Genomic DNA, 16,297 nt, shown 5'->3' on the forward strand with positions numbered 1-16,297 from the left:
AGGACAATAATCATGAATTATATTATATCAGGGAAACATCAACTGGTGATGATACTGTATATCAGACTGGAGAACTCCTCAGGATCACACACACACACACACACACACACACACACACACACACACACACTCCCACACTCCCCCCACCTTAGGACTATGAGATGGGCATTAGACTTGCTTTGGAGACCTGACCTGCTAGTCAGAGTGGGTCAAGGTTTTATAGTCCGCATAACAAATTACATTAAACTCCTAAAGTTAACAACACATTTTTTCTTTCAGCAATCCTGTGAGGGTGTTACAAAAAGCGTTATTATGCCAACTTCAAAGATGATGAAATTGAGACTCTTTAAAAGAGACAAAACGACTTGCCCATTTTCACACAATAAGGTTGGAACCATAATTCCAATTCAGGTCTCCTGTCTCTGAGTCCAGCTTGCCATTATACCTCCAGCAGAATGTCCTTCAGTTTTAAAATTTCTCCAAGGTCAAAGGAGTCAATGAATAAATGAGGCATATATTTGACAGTTTTTTCAAGTTGAAAGTTCTCCACTTCAGACTTATGTTAAAAAAAAAAAAAGGATGTATTCCAATGCTAAGATAGAGGCAAAAGTGAGGAAAGAGGGGCTAAAGCAACATAAGTTTTCAAAAGCCCAAGTTACTAGAATTTATTCTTTGTCCACCCCAGGTCTCTTAATAGCAATAGAAAACTTTCTTGGTATTTCTCTCAGAAGGATAGCTGAGAGCATATTTCTGAGTTGATTCTCCTCATATCCTCTCGGGTTTTTTTGTTCTAAACCTATGATTTCATTGGAATAAGAGCCTCCTAATGAAATTTCCTCTGCCAATTCAGGTCAGCTACAAGTCTGCAACTTCTGGTCTTCGTGAGTTCTCTGAGGTACTAAGGACTAAAGCACCTCTGGGATCATAGGGCCAGGATATGTCAGAAACAAGACTTGAACCTAAGGCCTCTCTATCTCCTAGATCCCACTACATTCTTTACATGAACAAATAATGAGGGACTGAATTTTTTTGGAGGCAATTGGGATTAAGTGGCTGGCCCACGGTCACACAGCTTATAAGTGTCTGAGGCCAGATTTTAACTCAGATCCTCCTGACTCTAGGGTTGGTGTTCTATCTACTGCACCACCTAACTGTCCTACTGAATTTTTTTTAAATATCTTGGACTAACATTCCATTAGCAACTACAAAACAGTATTTGTAGTAGAAGCAGAGGAGTGTAGGGGAAATAAAAGGCACCCTTAACAGCCTGATAATTAATACCTGGTTACTAGAGACAATAATGACCTTTTATTTTATTTTATTTTAAAAAAGAAAGTAAAAACCACTGATAGGAAGAGGCCTTGCAGCCAATACAATGCTTTTGGAAACCAAAACTCCTTGGCATAAGTGGAATGGGGTTGAGAGGGTATTGTCCATCACCAAGCCTCAGTCTACCCAAGTTCTGTGTGATTGGCTTTGTATAATCCCTGACTTTATTAAGTAGTGGTGGACACTGTAAAGAAAGAATGCCAAACAGAAGATGATGATCATAATGGACAAAGTGATCAGGGTATAAATAGACATGCGCTTTTCCAAGGTACCCCTCACCAGGCACATATAGTGCACAGGACACATGTCTGTACTACAGTCAATGAGAGAGCCATTTACCAGGGGCAGGTGTCTGGATATAAGGATCCACAGAAATGTTGTCTGGGAAGTGATTTGCACCAAGAAGTAGAAGAGGTATAAACCCAGCAACATCTTTTCCTGGTGAACGCTCAGTACATTTTTCTTCTGGTACGGAGTAGTCTCCTGTATTCCCACCATGGAGCCCAACTCCACTTCACTGATTGACTCCATCACCTTCATTTTGCTTTGCCTGGGTAGAATCTGAATAATGAAGAACTCCGTGAGGAAAAAGGTGGCCAGGAAGATAAATAAGAAGAAATACCAAAGGCCTACCACAGCCATGTTAAAATGTTTCTCAAAGCATTGCATCTGGCAGAGCAAGGAGATGTTGCCTTGGCACCAGAAGTCATTGTTGATTGAAGACCAAGGCATTTGAACTACATATATCACCACTCCATAAACCCCAAGAAAGCCAAACCACAATAGTCGCCCACTATAGTAGCCATTTCCATCACCAGCCACAGAGAGAAAAGTAGGAATCAGTCCAGTTACTGATGATGTAGCCATCTCCTCAAGATGCCAGGACCAAGGATGAAGGTGTGTAGATTCATCAAGCAGAATTCTAACAGCAGCTCAGCAATGGAAGAGAAAAGGGGAGGAGAAGGGAGGATCAGAAGACACCAACAGAGCCCACTTCAGTTTCATTTATTTTTACCTGCCCCCCTCCCACTCTATCCTCAAAAAAAGCAACATTTAAGTTATGAAACATGCTGTTCATTACCTTCTCCACCTCCCAACTTGTGGTCCAATAGAGAATAAATTAGCTTTCAAAGATCTGTGTCCAACGCTGGACTTCTGTTAGAACACCTCACATTACACTCTACCTTTGTTCTACCTCCCCTACTAAATTATGGGTTCATTGAGAATAAGTACTAAATTTTATCCACCTTTATTTATATCCCCCATCAGCACGTAGTCCAGTGCCTTCCATGCAGAAAGGGCTCAGCAAACGTTTATTCAATCTAATTAAGAATGAACTCTTCTTGTGAGTTATCTCCTCCACCAGAAGTCATGAGACGTGAAAACATTCTTTCTTTCCAGATCTATAGGAAGATAAATATTCTTGTCTAAGCACTCAACCCCCATGATATTTCTTCCTGACAACATTTCTTCATATTCATCTAATGATTTGTTTCACATTAAGTGCTTCTCTTTTTAAAATCTATTTTCTTTGTCATCTGTCTTTTCTTTTGCATACATAAAATGAGAGAGTTGGACTAGATAATCTTCAAAGGTCCCTTCTGGCTATAAGTATATGGTCAAATGAGATATTTGTAAAAAACTTTTCAAACGTGAAAGTGCTATGTAAATTTATTACCTATTAGCTTTGATCCCATGACCAATCTGACCAATTGTTCCTTTTCTCAGACCAAAATATTTGACTTTGTTTGTACAGTTAAATATTTAATACTTTCTTGTTCACTGAAAAAAAATGGCCCAGTCATTACTGACATTATGGGGTTAAGCAGATACATATTAATATCATTCACTCAGGAAGCATTTATCCTACTGGTCCATATATAGGCTGTACTTCCCACCTCCACCCCACTGCCATGGGGAAAAAAAATCTGACTTGTATTCATCCTGAACGTGACCTACAATTTTACTTTTGGTAGGAAGAACAATGAAAATGATGAAGACAAAGATCAATTATCATAAAAATGAGTAAATTTTAATATTCACAGTTAATATAATTTTGTATATTTTTCCTTTTAAACAGATTTCATCTTAAGAGGACAGCCTATATTGGACATAAACTTATATTCAAAATAAAATGGTATTGGGTACCTAATCTATGTATACATACATGTGTGTATATGTGTGTATGCATGCATACGTATGTATACATGTATGGGTATACATGTGTATATATATAATGTGTGTATACATACAATATGCAAAGCACTGTTATTCTTGGTGAGGAAGACTAAGCCATGATCCTTGCCCTCACAGAGCTTACAATCCAATAAGAGAAGATAAAATATGTACTCAAAATAGTATTACAGAAGGTATAATGAAACAGGTAGATCAAGATAGAAATTTCCATCAGACTATTGGAAATCTGGGTGTGGAAGCATCCTATACAGATGATTGCTAAAGCTATGGGAGTGGGTGAGGTCTCCAAGGGAAGCTAACACAGGATCAATGACATAGTCAGACTAAGCTCTCCTGAACACAAGGATTTCAAACATACTCTAAGACTATCTCTCAAAAAAAAAAAATGTACCCACTCCAACTTCCATCTTTCATGATAGCTCTCAAGGAGATTTCAAATCCCCAATATCTGAGGCATTAATAGACCATAAAGGCATTGTCTCCAGAAGTCCACTGTTAAATGTACGCATATAACAGACAACTTCAGGGTTCTGCTTTGGTCCTCATAATTATCAGATTAGATAACTCTGTGTTATCTGTGATGCAGGACAACTATATTTCTTTGGAGGCAAAGCGTGGAGAGCTGAGAAAAGTCTGAGAAGCTCTGCAGCATCCTGAGGGCAAGTCCTCAGATTTAGAACAGCTTTAGAATAGCTAGAGGATTGCCTAAATTGGGGAACTGGTGCTGGGAAGCAAATGAAGCAACAAAGGCAAACTTCATCTACTTAACATTTTGCCCAAGGCCAGACCTTTAATGTGAGAGACCTAAGGGAGAATTTGGAGAGAAAGGGAATGGCACATGTCTTAGCTAGAAAGGAAAAGGACAAGAAAAGGGGAAAGTTCTCTCACTCTCACCTGGCAACTGAGAAAGGATTGATTTCCATATTTCCTGTGCCTTTTCTGTTCATACAGAGGGTAATTGAAGCACTAGAGATTAGTCCATTGAAAACTAGATTGCCTCCCAAACCCTGTATTCTGATCATAACTGTCAAGTTCCAGGATAAATTGGGGATTGGAGGGAGGAGGGTATCCATCTCACCTGTATCTTTTGCTTTATCCCAACAGCCCTCTTTTTCTGATTTCCCGGCTCAGATCCCTGATTCGATACCACCACCACCAACTGTCCACTTTCTTAGAATTTTCCCTTCCATCGTCTTCAGATTCAGCTAGAGATCTCATTGGCTGAGACAACTCTCCCATGTGCCCAACCAATCAGCATCCTTTGTGGATTATAGGCGTTGAAAAAAGAGTCATGTTAGATTAAGATGAAGGAGATCTCTTTGTTGGGGAGTCTCACATAATGTAAGGAAAAGGTTTTATGAAATCTAGGAAAGACCTTGTAGGGCAGAATAATGTTTCTATTAAAATTCTCCACTGAGCTCTCAATGCTGCTAGGCAATTCTTTTATGTCTGCCTTATCAATTCTATCCCACTTTCTACAGGAGCTCTTCTGAACCTTTTTCATCCTTCCTCAAACCTCCCATGGCTTCCTCTCCCTCTCTCCCCTCAGCTGAGAATCTCAACTCATATTTTACTGGAAAAAAAATTGAGGTCATTTGCAAGAACTCCCTTTTTTCCATTTCCTATCTCTTACTACTCAGACGCTTCCTGGCACTACCTCCTCCTTTATTCCTATCTCACAAGAAGAAATGGTCCTGCTCTTTGCCAAGTTAAATCCCTCTACGTGTACCACTCATCCCATTCTACTCCACCTCCCCCACTTATGCTCTGTCATCCTTTCTCAGTTGTCTCCCATCTCTCTGTCTACAGTCTCCTTCCCTACTGCCTACAAATATGCCCATGTGTCCCCATTCTGAAAAACCCTCACTTGTTCCTTCCACCTCTGCTAATTCTCATCCTATAGCTCTTTTGCTCTTTGTGGCTAAACTTGAAAAGACCAACTACAATGGTGAGGTGCCTCCACTTTCTCCTCACTCTCCTCTTGACCTCTTACAATCTGGCTCCCAACAAAAAACTGCTTTTTCCAAAGTTAATGAGCTCTTAGCTGCCAAATCCAAAGGTCTTTTCTCAATGTTCACTCTTCTTGACCTCTCTGCAGTCTTTGACAGTGTTGACTGCCCTCTACTCCTTGATATTCTCTTCTAAGTTTTTGTGACACTACTGTCTTCTGGTTCTCCTCCTACCTATCTGGCCATTCCTTCTTGGTCTATTTTGCTAGGTCCTCCTTCTGATCATACTTTCTAACCATGCTTTTCTAACCCTCAGGGTTCTGGTCTCAGTCCCCTTCTCTTTTCCCTCTATCCCAAGTCACGTGGTGACTTCATCAGCTCCCATGGATTTAATTATCATCCCTATGTTCATGATTCTTAAATCTCTCTGCTAACCTCCAAGTTTGCATCTCCAGCTGCTTTTCAGACAATTCAAACTAGGAGTTCAGTAGACACTTTAAACTCAACCTATCCAAAATTGAATTTATTATCTTTCCTCCTAAACCCTCCCCACCTCCTACCTTCCCTTTTACTGTTCAGGATACCACCATTTTCCTAGTCTCTCAGATCCACAACCTAGGTGTGCTGACCAGTGCTTAACAATATCTGGAACATAGCGGGAACTTAATAAATGCTTACTGACTGGCCATCTGAGGATCCTTGATGCTCCTTGTCTCTAACCCTGGTCACTATTGTCAGGGTTGTTGCACTTTGGCTAAAAACTAATTGGTTATGAACTGGTCCCATGTGGCAGGATTTTATTCCCTATAAGAAAAACATTCTGTCCAGCCTACATGGGAAGCACAAGAAAAACAAATGTCCTGGTGGACACCCCTCAGAACATCACAGGGGTCATCTCCTAAGTGGGTTGTACCAAACTAAAAAGACTTTGGATATTTTTAAAAGCATAGATGAATGGAATTATATCATTGAGTCCATCAAAGTAGGGAGGTGGGGGTGGGGAAGGAAGATAAGAGAAGTGGAGAGTTTCAGAGGACACTGAGAACATCTCTAAACTGATGCTGAGGAAAGTGAGCAGAACTAGGAAAACAACTTGTACAATGATAACATTATAGAGAAAAACAACTTTGAAAGACGTTAGAAATCTGATTAATCCCATGATAAACTATTAGTCCAAAAGAACAAAGATGAAACATACCACTAACCTCCCGACGAAGAAGGGTTGGAACGTTAAATTCAGAAAGAGTTAAACATGCATTTCAGACATGACCACTACAGGCAAATTTGTTTTGCTGGACTATCCTATTATGTACTGAGAAGATCAATAAACAAACAGACAAATAAGTAATCAAACCAACAAATAAAAAGCATTAAATGAAATCAAGAGAAGACCCAATTAGTTGAATGAACACACACACACACACAACACAACACAACACACACACACATATAGCAATAAGACATCAAAAGATTTAATAAAGAGATGTTTGTATTCTGCCAGACTGCACTGAAGTTTTCCCAGAAGTTTTTGTCAAATAGTGAGCCCTTACCCAGTAGCTACATTGTTTTAGATTTATCAAACATTAGACTACTATATATTCTACACTTCTGTATGTGGATGACCTCTGTATTTTTAAAAAATTTTTGTTATGTTTTAATGTCCAAGTTGTCTCCCACTCCCTCCCCATCTCACTGGAGAAGGTCACCGTTTGACGCAGATACACACACACATACACACACACACATGCATTTTTTGCCCTATATGTTCAAAGTCATCAGGTAAAGCATTCATGGCTATTGATAGCAGTATATTTTGGGTAGCACAAACTATTTCCTGGATCCATATGTGAGATCAGTCACAGTCCAATAACAGCATTTCATTGCACAGTTCCAACTTCTGCCATTGCTTGAGCAGTAAGGAAACTTCTGCAGCCTGAAACTTTAGACAAGTAGGATCATTACCCTTTTTTTGACTGGCAATTTTTCTTAGTCTTTCCTCACCTGTTGGTTCTTGCCTCCACTCATCTTCAGATAACTATAACAAGGAAGACTGGTCAATATCACAAGATTTACATATACAATTGGCATGCTCTCTGGTAAAAGTCCCAAGTTCTTCATCTGCACTTCTACCCAGTACCTCAAGGTACAGATTGCTCTCATATTTTCTTCTGATGTCACCATAGCTCTAGTGTTCTGTGGTACTCTGGACAAACAGTCTGTATCTATACTGGTCTTTACAGGCCTATAATGTATGCTAAAATTATAAAGAGCCAATACTGCTACCCACACCTGCAACTTGGACTTGGCAAAGATATATCAATGGATTATTATCAATCTACACTTGGAGTTTTGCTGCTCCATATATATAGTCTGAATTTCTCTATGATGGTCGACTTCAGAGTTAAGAACTCAAATTTATGGACAGGGTAGAGAGACTTAATGTCAGTCAATTGTTAGTGAATATAATTGGTCTCTAGTGATCATTGCTTTCTTTGTATAGGGCTTTCCAGGCTAGCATCTGTGTGGAGAACAAAAAGTTGGGTTTGCCTAAGCCAATGCTAATGCAAGAATAAGTTGAATAAGTCCTTAAAGGCTTTTTCATCTTTGCTCTGTACAGTATTAGAGGAAAAAAATTATTATAAGGGTCTTCTGACCCCACCCCACCCACAATCATCACAGCTAAAGTTTATATACAGTCATGCCAGGAAAAGTCTAACCTTGACTCTATGAACTTGTCCACTGCCTTTGTAGCCCTCCCCTTAGATTATTTGTCATATTCATCACTTTGTCTGGCTCAGGGTCTTTCCTAGCTCTCTCCATTACACTGTCATTTCCATCAATTTGTCTGGTTCAGGGGCTTTCCAGTGTTGAGATATACTCTTGCCTGTTCGGGACAAGTCTCCCAGAATTGCTCTCCAGGAGAACATGGTTCAGGTCCACAGAAAATGCCAATTTGGGTCCAATGGTATCTGTATAACACAGGGGTTATGGCCTCTACCTTGCTTATAGATGAATTGGAATTCCTGGGCTTAATTGTGATATTCAATCTCTCTGTAGTAATGCCATCCTTTGATTAGAAGGGATCCTACCTATATAAGTAATTTCTTCTATTCAGAGAGTGGACAAATCTTAAATTCCTAGGAATAACTCCCTACTATCAAGTCTTCTAGTATATTTCCATGGTCAAAATTCTCATGCAGGACTAGAAAACTTCCTGAATTGTATAACTTACCTAAATATCAGTACACTCCTCCAGTTTTTTCACTTTTCTTTCCGATATCCTTAAAACGTCATTCTTTTAAGGATATTGGATATATTGGATAAGGATATTTAAATATCTCCTAATATTTAGAGATCTCTATACTTTTCAACTGCAAAAGCAAGACAATATTCCTCAGTTATCTTGGCTCCCATATTTTCTAGCAATTGCTCCATGTGTACCTACATTAATGATACACAAATATTAAAGCAATTAATAAATGTACTGTGTTGCATGAATTTTCTTTGGGTCTAAGCTAGGCAATCTATTGTTCATAAACATCTCTGCTATATTCTCTTAGCAAAGAATGACCTGACAAGTAAACTGCAGTTTATACATTCCAGTGAGACAATCACCACCAGCAGGTGATGGATGTGTGTCTGATAACTCAGCAGATGACAGACACATGTGTATATATAGGAATATGCGTGTACTGTATGTATATATGTATACATAGACATAGCTTGCCTGCACATGTATACATGTGTTCTCCCCTCTAAAACAAAAGAGAAAATGTGCTTCTTATAGATCAGAATTTTTGTAAATGGGAAAAGGCAGTTATTACAACAAAAGAGGATGCTTACATTTTTACAAAGGAAAGAATTTGTTAGCATGTCTATTTACACTTGGCCAAAGAAAGCAGAACCTTCTTTATCAGCCAGTCAATAAAATTTGTTAAGTACTTTATCGGATAAGAAAAAGAGGTCACCCACCACTTCCTAGAGCTAAGTCCTCTTTTGTAAAATGAGTAGAAGAAGTGGAAATATTGAAGGACAAAAATACTTTGAAATAAGCTGTCCCTGCTGTCCTTGCTAAGACATCACATAGCCCTCACACACAGACACACACAAACAAAAATAAAGCAGGAATATTTAGCAATTAATGTGTGCATCAGTCAGTAAGTATAATCTGTGTAATGTACACATTGTGCCTGGGTAAGCACTGGCATTACTGTCTGGCTACATTTATAATTGCTTCTCTAGTTTAATCTGGCCAGCTGCCAGATAACCCTTTTTCTTCTGTAACCTGCTGACCTGTCTGCCCTTATGCTAGTGCTAGTTGATGGCAATGACTCAATATTCCCCATTAGGACTAAAGTCCTGCCTTTCTAAATCTGAGTTTATAGAGGGCCTGGGCTGCTAGGAGTATTATTATTTCTTGAGATATAGTCTGTAAAATCTTCTTCATTTGAAATGTCTATTTCTTAGCCATTGTTTAGGTCAGGCTAACTTTGTAAGACTAAGAAGTGGTGCCTTTGGCTTAGAGTCTGATAAGAAGAATGTTCATTAATCTCAACTTGCTCATCAGGGAGTTCAACTCACCTATTACCAGGTGGTGGATAGACTTTGCAGGGCCTAGTGCCAACTAGCCTCTGGGGCTATTTACTAAACAGGCATAATGCCTAGTTCCTCCACTACTAAGTATGGAATGGCTTTCCATCAGCATACTAAGCTGTACACATCACGAACACTAAGATTTTTCAGTCATGCTCCATCACCTTATTGAAGGTCTTGATAGCAAACTTGTACATCATATTTTGGTTGACTTATTTTAGTGTCCTTATGGGTTTAAATTATCACTAGATGACAAGATTCCTTTAGCTTCTCTCTTATCTGAGAGATATACTGGTTGTGAATTTGTGCAGTCTCTCCATCTTCAGAGATATAAAAACATCAGTTAATAGGGAGGTGTGGCTCATACTCAAACAATATTTTGGGGGTCTAGAATCAGTGCTATGATCCTATGAGTAGTGATTAAATACATTTATTCAAGCAACCAATAAACAGATGAGGAAGTTTTATGTATTAGAACAGATCAAAGAATACATAACAATAAATGGGTTTTCTGCCTGGGAATGAGATAATATTCCAGCTCAGACCAGGAGAGAGAACAACCTCACTAAAGGGAAGTCTGCTTTTAGCAGTCTTTAGAGTTGTAGACCCTAGAAGTTTAGGGATATATGGGGGGACCAATTTCTCCTACATGTCTACAGCTCTAAGGGCTGCTACTAGTCATTCAAAATCTGTGCCTTTCATCCTTAGATGTATCTTTTCTGAAATCCCCCAGTCATCTCGAGAAATCCCTCCTCTATTTATGCAGGTACATAGTCTCAGCTCAACATTATCTTTTCAGTCGGGAGTTATGTCTTCTTCCAAGGGGTTGTCCTTTATAAAAACTGTACAACCTGCCTAGATAACAGTGGCTGGTGTTATACTCAGTTTATTGATTTGGGTGTATAATTCCACTTTACTTTATGCAATTATTGGACCAGTTTACAGCTCTACCAACAGTCTGTGACTATCACACAGCCCCAACATTTTCCATTTTCATGTCTTCTATCTGACCAAGAGATCTCTACTTGCATAGCTACCCCTTTAGTTCAGGCTCTCATCATTTCTCACATGGATTATTGCAATGGTCTTTTAATTGGCCTCAAATCTTTGTCCCATTCAAATATAATCTTCTATATAACTGTCAAGCTGGTTTTCCTTCTGTCCATGGGATAAATCAGGAAATGTTGGCAATACAAAAACAAAAGCTATCAATAAAAAAAATTTTAAAGTGTACCTAGCATGCTAATGGTAGAACTGTAGACATCATTTTATAAGCTGAAGGAAGGGGCCTTTGGTGGTTGGGATCTTCCAATAGATATATAGAGGTATATATACCTCTATCAATCCCACATAGAAACAAAGGTGACATGAAAAAAATGAATTTGATGCAGCTGCCCTCTGGTGCTGGTCCCCTAGATTGTGAATGTAAACAAACATAGGAACGATCATTTTCTCTTTGGGTAAAACAAATTTAACATAGTTTCTATTTAGACATTATTAAGCCATTTGGTAAGTCATCATACAACCAACTTCATCACACTTAGAACTCAGAGAAAGCAGGCCAGGTGTGAAAAAATTTTAAGGGAGAATTTGGGTTGGTTGGTTGGTTGTTGTCCTTCATGTTCAAAGAGGACCAAAATGACATCATTATTGTAAAGTGAAATTTCAGTGTGTCTGACTGAGGCTGATCAGACCAATAGGAGCTCAGAATGCTCTACCACAGGTTGGGCACAGATAGTTCATGTGAATATTTGGGGTGAATATCCCAAATTTGCACATCCTGCGTTTACTTTGTGCTGTCTCAATTCTGCTTTGCTCAAAGAGCACAGCACCTTTTCTTATGTAGGCATACCATGCTGAGCAGTCCTGTGCCAGTGTCTCCCATGTTGCACAGTCAATTCCCAAGTTCCTGAGAGAGACCTTGAGAGTATCCTTGTATCGTTTCTTCTGGACACCATGTGATTGCCTGCCCCATGCAAGTTCTCCATAAAATAGTCTTTTTGGCAAGCATACATTTTGCATTCAAACAATGTGGCCAGCCCATCAGAGCTGAGCTCCCTGAAGCATAGTTTGAATACTTGGCAGTTCAGCTCAAGCAAGGACTTCAGTGTCTGGTACCTTACAATGCCAGGTGATCTTCAGAATCTTCCTAAGACAGTTCAAATGGAAGAGATTCAGTTTCCTGGCATGGCACTGGTAATCTGTCCATGTTTCACAAGCATATAACAATGAGGACAGCACAACGGCTCTGTAGACCTCCAATTTCGTAGTTAGTCTAATACCTCTTCTCTCCCACACCTTTCTTCGGAGCCTCCCAAACATTGAGCCAGCTCTGGCAATGCGCGCATCAACCTCCTTGTCAATGTGTACATCCTTGGAAAGTACACTACCAAGGTAAGTGAACTCATCCACAGCATTCAAAACTTCTCCATTTGTTGTAACTGATGGTTCCACATATGGATGGTGTGGTGGTGGCTGATGGAGCACCTGTGTTTTTTTGGTGTTAATTATTAGGTCAAAATTAGCACAGGCAGCAGAGAATTGATCCATACTTTGTTGCATCTCAACTTCAGAGGCTGCATTGAGTGCACTATCATCTGCAAACAGAAAATCATGCACCAACACTCCCTTCACTTTGGTCTTGGCTTGTAGCCTTTTCAAATTGAAGAACCTGCCATCAGTATGGTAGTTGACTTTGATGCCATGTTCATCCTCATTGAAAGCATTTGTGAACATGGTTGAAAACATCATGCTAAAAAGCATGGGAGCAAGCACACAGCCCTATTTCACTCCATTGGTGACTGGGAAGGCATGAGAGCATTGTTCACTATCCAGAATCTGGGCAAACATGCCATCATGAAACTGGCGTACAATATTGACGAACTTCTCCAGGCAACCAAATTTTGACATAATTTTCCATAAGCCCTCATGACTAACAGTGTCAAAGGCCTTGGTCAGATCCACAAACATTGTATACAGACCTCTGTTCTGCTCCTGGCATTTCTCCTGGAGTTGTCAGGCAGCAAACACCATATTGACTGCTCCTTGGCCCTTTCTGAAGCCACACTGGCTCTCAGGTATATGCTCATTTCCAGGTGAAGGATTAGCCTCTTAGGAAGGACTCTAACAAGAATTTTGCCAGCAATGACTAAAAGAGAGATCCCCCTGAGATTGTCACAGGACAATCTATTCCCTTTATCCTTATGGAGATGAACAATGGAGGCATCCTTGAACTCCTGGAGGATAACCTCCTCTTGCCATATAACCTGGAAAATTTCAGTCAGCTTTTGTATGAGCAATGGTCCCCCTACCTTGCAAATCTCAGCTGGAATAGAATCAGCACCAGGTGCTTTGCCACATGAAAGGAGCCTAATGACCCTCAAAACCTCTTCTTCAGTTGGAAATTCAGCTAAGGAAGGATTGACTTCAACATGAGGTAAACGGTCAATGGCCTCAGCATTGATTGATGATGGTCTGTTGAGAACACTATGGAAGTGTTCAGCCCATCTCTCTAGAATCATGTCCTTATTACTAATCAATGTGACTCCATCAGCACTGAGTAGTTGTGATTCACCATAAGTTTTTGATCCATAAATAGCTTTCAGGGAATCATAAAAGCACTTTGGATTGTTACTATCAGCATAAAATTGAATTTCATCTGCCTTCTTACTGAGCCAGGAATTCAGCATCTCTCTAAGTTTTGCTTGTACTTTGCTTTTGATGGAATTAAATGCTGCCTTCTTAGATGTGGATGAACTATCCTGCTGGTAAATCCTGTGGAGTTCACGTTTTTCATTTAGCAGCTTCTGAATTTCCCCATCATTTTCATCAAATGAGTGAGAATCTTAATAAAAGGTGAAGATACAATTCCCAGTACAGGGAATGGATTTATTCAGCTTAGTAATGCTAATGATCATCAGAGACATTTTGACTTTGAAATGTATTATCATTACAACTGCTAGTCATCTCCCTTCTAAACTACCTTGTATTTACCTATTCCATTCATAATTGTATTTACTCACATTCTATTTATGCTGTATATTTTTATATGTGTATTTGTCTCTCCTACTGTAATGCAATTTCCTTTTGAATAGGGATAGTTATATTCTTTGCACTTGTATCCCCAGCACCTAGAACAGTGCCTAGAATATAGTAGGTGCTGAATAAATTGATTGATTACTTGTCTTCTTGATTGATTGTCTACTAGTCTTTAGCTATCCTGTGGTTATCTGAAAGGCTTATGTGTAAATACATAAATTAATACACAACATTGCTGGGTAAAAGATGTGAGTGGCATAATGGATAGAAGACTGACTTTGAAACCTTGGACTCTTCCCTTAGGAAACTAGTTTCTGATCATAGTTTTTATCTCATCTTACCCAGAATCAGTTTAGCCTGCCTAGTTTCTCTTTATAAGTCACATTTCTTGATCAGAATATAAACTCCTTGAGAACAGAAATTATCTGCTGGTTTGCATTTGTATCCATCTCCTTAGAATTTGTATCCCCAGTGTCCAGCTGATGATTAGTGCTTCATAAATGCTTTCTAATTCTAGGGAATGATAACTGGAATCAATTTAGTGTTTCTATGATAACAGAGCTTTACATACATTATCTCTTTTGACTTTCACAACAATCCTGCGAAGTAAATGCTACAGGCATTACAGAGTGGGACAGTAGAAAAAATCAGATTGGACCTGAGTTCAAATTCTGATCCTTTAACTTACAAGTGACTTTGGATAAGTAATTTCATTTGTTCATAACCTGTAATATGAAGATGTTGGGCTAGATGGCCTCTAAGGTCCCTTCTACCTCTGAATCTATGATCCCAATTTAGGACCCATTAAATTATGACTGTCATGATACATTATCCAGCTGATGACTTGTTTCTATGACCTTTCTTATGAGGTGGATCAGTATATATTCTAATATATATGTGTATATATGCATATGTATGTGTATGCAGTCTTAGAATTTTGTAACTGCAAATGTCATTGAACTGACATTGCTTGCTAGAAAAATATATATGTGCATACATATTTATGCAAAACTATATGAATAACTAAGGCCTTTTCCCATATTGGAATCATTATGAACTGGAAGTTTACTAGCCCTTCCCCCAAAGAATCTAAATTAGCCTTTATATGTAGAATCCTAAGAGGAAAAACTCTAATCATCCCCAATCAGAGGCTAGTCTGTCACAATCCTGGTCAGTCCAGTGATTTGGGCTCAAGATTGGAGCAAAATGAGAAATACATAGACCACGTCATATTCTAAAATATTTTTTAAATTGTGAGTTCCAAATTCTCTCCCTTCCCTCTCCCCTTCCCAAGATAGTGAGCAATCTGATATAGTTTATACATGTGCAATCATGTAAAGCATATTTACATATTAGTTGTTTTGTGAAGAAAACAAGAAATAAGAAAAGAAGGAATGAAGGAAGGAAAAGAAAGGTATATTGATTCAAATGGCAACAGAGTTCAACAAGCTTGAGGAAACCACATTGTCTCTAAATCTTTTTGATTGTGCCATCCATCAGTTAAAATAAAACTTACATACCCCCCAAAATGTGTATTTTTAATTATTTATAAATTATATATGTTCTATTATACTAATAATTCTGTACAATATAAAACTTAAAGAAAAACAGAAATTAGGACAAGATAAAAATGAAATAATATTTGATCCTTTGATCAAAAAGGAGCAACTGAGTTTATTGAGTAGGGAAATGCATGGTCAGGTCTGTGCTTTAGGAAAATAATTTTAGCAGCTATGTGGAGAATAGAGTGGTATGGGGAGAACCTTGAAGTAGGGAGAACAATTGGCTACTGCAATAGCTGTTGTCAAGAGCTGATAAGGGCCTGAAGTAGAGTGTGGAGCTGAAAAGGACCTATCAAAGAGATATGGTGGAGACAAAAATGATAAAATTTGGCAACTGACTTGTTACATCAAGTGAGAAAGATTGAGCAATCAAAACTTGGGTGCCTGGAAGGATGATGGCATCCTCAGTAGAAATAGGGGAAGTTTGGAAGACGGGAAGTTTTTGGAGATAGATAACGTAATTAGATCTGGAATGCATATTGTAGCCCATCCATGCCTGCTCATTCGGTACAATTCACTCTATCCTACCCAAAATAAAAAGGTGGAGGGGGAGACTCTTCCTGGTATCACAGTTAAGATGATCTACCTCTGTCTTGTGAACCAATCAATCACCAAACATTTGTACCTACT

General features: G+C 38.9%; 1 long non-coding RNA gene across 3 annotated transcripts; it reads right to left on the bottom strand.

Annotated features, from left to right (window-relative positions):
* Positions 1–1,293: 1,293 nt before the first annotated feature.
* On the bottom strand, positions 1,294–15,597 carry LOC140530974 (uncharacterized). 3 transcript variants are annotated; one of them, XR_011976209.1, is made up of 3 exons: positions 4,604–15,597; positions 2,411–2,732; positions 1,294–2,251 (listed from the first exon to the last, which is right to left on the bottom strand). It is a non-coding gene; the product is annotated as an uncharacterized lncRNA (long non-coding RNA). The 3 variants fall into 3 exon arrangements; XR_011976208.1 differs by having other exon boundaries at positions 1,294–2,484; positions 2,577–2,732; positions 4,604–15,592; XR_011976207.1 differs by having other exon boundaries at positions 1,294–2,732.
* Between the last annotated feature and the right edge of the window lie 700 nt (positions 15,598–16,297).

The sequence above is a fragment of the Notamacropus eugenii genome, chromosome 3 (assembly GCF_028372415.1).
Source record: "Notamacropus eugenii isolate mMacEug1 chromosome 3, mMacEug1.pri_v2, whole genome shotgun sequence".
In the NCBI taxonomy this organism is placed as follows: Eukaryota; Metazoa; Chordata; class Mammalia; order Diprotodontia; family Macropodidae; genus Notamacropus; species Notamacropus eugenii.